Genomic DNA, 5,477 nt, shown 5'->3' with positions numbered 1-5,477 from the left:
AGACACGTGCTCCTTCGCTATTTTTGCTGTTATTATTAATTTAAGGCACGAATGTAATATGGGTTGTTGTTGGGGGGGAAGTTTATTGTCTTTTTATAGGAATATTTCTTACCTGATTAAAATTTATTTGTGTTTTTTTTTAATGAAACCCCCAAGCCCCCCGAAGCCCAGCCGTCCCTCCTGGTCCCCAGCCCCGCGTTGCTGTTTAAATGTCATTATTTTGGGTTTTGCTCCTGTCCCTGGGGCGTGCTGAAACGTTAAACACCCGCTGTTGGGAGGGTGGATCTGCCATGAGGTAATTATTTTCCCTGGGACCAGCCGCTCTCCAAGGACGAGGAGGATCCCGAGTTTCATTTCTTTCCCCTGATTTATAGGAATTACAACGTGCCCAAAGGATCCCCCTGGCTCCAGGGTGGGGGGCGGAAGGCACGAGCCCAACCTCCTCTTCCCCAAATTCTGATGGAACTGAGGATGTTTATCCCAGGGTGGGGTTCCAAATGCTGACAAAACCTGCCGGATTCCTTTTCTTCCCCGAATTCCTTGGACTTGGGTTTTGGGGCTGAGCTCAGCTGCCAGACCAGGAGCTCGTCTGGGTCTGAGGAGCAACACAGGGACCTTTGTTTTCCTTTTGTGCTCCACATTTGAAGGTAAATAAAACGTTTTCCTGTTTCTTTGCCACCGAGTTAAATATTCTGCGTGGAATTCGGGCTTGTCTTAGGGAGTTTTAGGCGAAAGTGTTGGGTGTTTGCTCTGTCTGTGAGGCTTTTGTGTACACACACAGCTGGTGCTCGTGTATAAATACGTTTGTGGAGCAGGTCAGGGTTTGTGCTGCTTGAAAATCTGGTGTGGGAAGGGAAACTTGAAGAAGTCTGGTGGATTCCTGGTGCTGAAGTGCCCCTTTTTTGTGTGCTGTTCCAGGAGTTCCCTGCTGGAAGGCTGGTGCAGGTGGTGCTCTGTGTTTGTTCCAAACCTGCCGCTGGGCAGGCTGGGCTGGGGCAGTTTTGGGGGGAGTTGGGCGGATCACGTGGCTGATGGTGGTGCTCCAGCGGCTCTGGCAGGGATGGAATTCTCTTCCCTAAGTGCTTCCTTTCCCTTCCCATGCTCTTTGGGGGCCCTACAACCCCTGGTCCTTTTTGGGGTCTGTGTTCAGCTGCCTCTGCAGTTTGCTTGTCCCTGGGAAGCCCAGCAGTGTGTGGAGCCTGGGCTGGGATGTGGCCTCTCTTCCTGCCATCCAGGTGTTCCAGCACCATTCCTTGGAGGCAAACAGCCGTCCTGCCTCTCCTCCTGCTCCAGGACAGATCCTGCCGTGCTGCCCCTCTGTGTCCTGGTGTGTCCAGAACATTCCCAATGGAGTGAACCGGGAGCCTGGGCTTGGTCTTGGCTCTTGGAATTGGGATCCCAGCTCGGATCCTGCCGGATCTGGAGATGGCAGCAGGAATGTGCCCGGAGGCAGCTCCTGGGTGGCCCAGGTGTGGGAGGATTTGGGAGCAGTGTTCACCTCTGTTACCCTGGGAATCTTTTCCTGAGCAGGCAGGGGATCCAGCTGGAATGACAGACCACCCATAGGAGGGGCTGCCTGGGCTCTGCCAAAACCAGGCTGGGCCTGGGCTGGGCTCAGCACCCTCAGAGGAGCTGGAGCATCCCTGGATCAAGGGATAACGTGGATGGACACTGGACAAACCAGGCTGAGGCACATCCTGCTGAAGGTGTTTGTCCCTCCAGGGCTCTGTGCTGGCAGGTGCAGCGTCTTGTGTGGCACCTGAGGAAGCTCCAGGTGCTGAGGAGGAATTCCCAGGTGCAGGAGGATGGCTGGGAATGCCTTACTGCTTCCTGACCCTGGTGGAGGCGTGTCCAGGCCGCTGTGGCAGGAGCTGGATGAGGAATGGTCCAACCAGGAGCTGTATGAGGAATGATCCAACCAGGAGTCCCTTGTGAGGGCCCACGGGCTCTGCCAGGGCTGGGGCAGGTGGAGCCCCTCATCCCCCACCGGACACCATCGCTGTGCTGGGAACAGCAGGGAAGAGGAGAATCCAGGTGGCTCCAGAGGCTGGTTTGGCCGTCAGAGGAACACCGAGGAACCTGCAGAAGAGATCTGGGTCTTGGGCTGTGGCGAGGGGAGGTGGATGTGACCCCATCCCTGGGGATATGGTCAGTCCTGGAACAGCTCACGGCACAGGCACAGCAGCTCCCCCAGCCTGGCGGTGCACAGCCATCTTTATTTATCTGCTCTGCAATTAGCACAGAGCCAGAAAATTCCCTGCTATTTATAGGGACAAATCAGGAAATTCTCCGACCAGTGGCTCGCCAGACTTTCTCTGCAGATAAACCCTCCTGGGGACTCCACCCTCTCCTGGGGTGCCAGAGCCAGCCTGGCAGTGCCCCGGGGGGATGTTTGGGTGGGTGTCCGTGTTGTGCTGGGACTGGCAGGTGTTTGGTGCTCCCAGTGATCGTGGATGCAGCTCCAAGGACTTGGAATTGCTTCTTGTGACCTGCAGCACTCAGAGCTTGGACTCCACGAGGCCCTGGGGGAGCTGGTGACAGGGGCAGGGGGTTGAAGAGCTGCTGGGCTGGGTGTGAGCAGCCCCTCTGCTCCAGCCCGGGTGGGACTGGGAGGAACTGGGACTGCTCTTCTCCCTCCCTCCCTCCACATCACCTCCCTGATTTTCCCCTAAGGGTTCCTCCAGGGCCAGGCTGGACGGGGCTCGGAGCAACCTGGTCTAGTGGAAGGTGTCCCTGGGTGGGCTGTGAGGTCTCTCCCCCCCAGACCATTCCATGGCTCCGTTGTCACTGCAGCCCCAGCTCGGGCACTGCTCTGGAATGCCGGGGGTGTCCCTGTCCCAGCAGTTCCCAGACACTCTCCAAACAAAGCTGCTCTGAGGAGGGAGGGGAGACTCTCCCCTGACATCCCTGACCATTGTTTCCTTGGTCTTGGCATTTCCTTAGGCAGCACTTCCTGCTGTCACTTCCAGCCTTTCCTTTGGAAAGGTCACTGCAGACCCCAGCTGACAGTGGCTGCCTTGCACGCTGCTGCTGTGCAGCACCTCCTAAAATCCCTCACTGGTTTGGGGGGGAAAGGCCCTTAAATCCCACCCAGTCCCACCCCTGCCCTGGCCAGGCACACCTTCCATAGCCCCGGTTGCTCCAAGCCCCGTCCATCCTGGCTCAGCCTCCCTGGCCAGGTGAGGAGTGATGAGCTGTGGCAGTGCTTCCAGATCCTGGTGTGGGATCATCCCTGCTCCCAGCACACAGGTGACCCAGTGACCTGCACCACCTTATTGGTAAAACTTCATCCCGCTGGAATTCTGGCTCGTTCTCTCCTCTGGGAGGTTCCTGACCTGTGCAATTAGGGTTGGTTGTGTTTAAAACTTGCTCTTCTCAACTGTTCATGGTTGTTCTGTCAATGGGTGGCTTTCAGAGTGTTCCCTCTCCAGATGCTTCCCCCAGGAATGCGCTGAGAGGGATTTTTTGCCATCCAGTGCTGAGAGTTCCAGAGAAACCCCAAACTGAAAGGCAGGAGATGGCTCAGGGTGTTTGTTCATGTCTGTTTGGAAACTGTCTCGGGCAAACTTGGCCTCACATGCAGCTCCTGTTGAAATCCCACTGAACTTGTGGAGGGAGGAGGGATATTGGGCAAGGAGCTCTGGATGAGAGGCCAGAGTTTGGGATTGCTGTCTGGGAATCTGGTTATTATGGCTCCTTGTGTGCAATAGGATTGATGTTCCTCCTCACCCTGAGCAGTTTGTACTTAGTCCAAATGAAGTAATTCCTGATAGAACTTACACACAGATAGGAATGAGCTAGAAAATCCCCTGCAGCACCTGTGTGGGCGTCACTCCCTGCAGGGTTTATTCCTCGTGGTCCTCAGGCTGCAGCACTTCAGTCCTTCAGGTGGCACCAAGGGATAGGCAGCTCTGCCCACCAGCAGCTGCTGTGGAGTCACCTCCCTGGGCTGGGGAAACAAACCCTGGGAGGTGAGACAAGAACCAAGAACCCCAGTGCTGCAGGAACCCAGGAGCTGCAGGAAGAGCAGGAACCCCAGCACTGCAGGAGCCCAGGAGCTGCAGGAACAACAGGAACCTCAGCGCTGCAGGAAAAACCCGGAGCAGCAGGGAGCTGGAACTCTGCCAGGAGGACTCCTCGTGTGTCACAGCAGGAGTGGGAGCAGCAGTTGTGCAGTTCTGGGGGTGCCTGTGGCTGTGCTGGTTGTGCCGTTTGGGGTTGTCCTGGTTTGGGCTGGGACAGAGGTAACTTCTGAATCCCAGTAACTGCTCCTGCAGTGCCATGTTTTGGGCTGGGGGTGAGGATGCTGCTGAGGACACACTGATTTTTGGCTGTTGTTGTGCTCGCCCTAAACCAAGGACTTCCCAGTGTCCCCTGCTCAGCCAGCGAGGAGCTGCACCAGAACTTTGCCACAATTCTGTTGTTTTACTGTTCTTGTCTGTCTTCACATCCCTGGAAGTGTCCAAAGCCGGGTTGGACAAGGCTTGGAACAGCCTGGTCTGGTGGGAGGTGTCCTTGCCCATGGCAGGGGCTGGAATCAGATGGTCTGTAAGGTCCCTTCCAAACCACTCTGTGATTCTATTTCCGGAACTCTGTGGTGTTTAAATTTACTCTCCTTCTATCTGTACCTTCTTCTCCTGCCATACATGACTGGTCTCTCAGTGGTTTGACCTATAATAAGACCCAGTTCCCACGGCCACGGTGCTTTTTTATGTGTCTAGATGTGTTTATTTTTCTGTTTCAGTACGATTTTGCACCTCTCTGTTTCAAGTCCTTTCAATTTAAAAGCTCTTGCTTTGAACATCTGGGAAATGGAAATTTTCTATCCACAGAACCCAAGTATTGTCACACCCCGTGAATTCTTGCAGGGTTTAGTTGTTACCCATGAGAGTGTCATGGAAGTGTCCTCCTGGAAGCTGCTCTGACCTCAGCTCGGCTCCACAGCGACCTGACACCGAGTTGTAACTGGTTTGAGTTCTCCGTGTAATGGTTTCACTTTCAGTCCATTCCTTGTCAGCCTTTGGAGAGGGGCTTCGCCCTCTGCCTCACTGCTTATAAAATGAGCTGTAACAAACCCAAACTCTGTTGTCCTGGAGAAGTGAAACTCCAGGTTTGGAGCGGTGCTGTTCCAAGTGTCCTGTCTAGCTGTGTGACCTGTGAGGCTGAGCTCTTTGGGTAAAGCTCCTTGACTTAATTTCCTGTTCTCTATATTAAGATTTTATGCAGTGAAAGGAAATGTTTTTATTTCACGGAATTTTGAGCTCTAAAAGACCCTTTTTAACTGTCCTGCAGACCCCGTTTTGTGCCTTGGGTTGTTTTTCTCACCCGCTGTGAGCAGGTGACGAGACGAACCATCTAATCCTTGTCTTTTAACTTGCAGCTTTGTGTTGTTCTTGGAAAGTTTCGCACCACTTGTGAATTCCCTGAACCTTGGCCTTGCCAGCCCCCTTGTGTTGGGCCCTCCTCCCTTTCAGCTT

The sequence above is a fragment of the Empidonax traillii genome, unplaced genomic scaffold (assembly GCF_003031625.1).
Source record: "Empidonax traillii isolate 1590-97213 ecotype Southwest subspecies unplaced genomic scaffold, ASM303162v1 scaffold1574:size89603, whole genome shotgun sequence".
Classification (NCBI taxonomy): Eukaryota; Metazoa; Chordata; class Aves; order Passeriformes; family Tyrannidae; genus Empidonax; species Empidonax traillii.
This window is presented reverse-complemented; position numbering follows the sequence as displayed.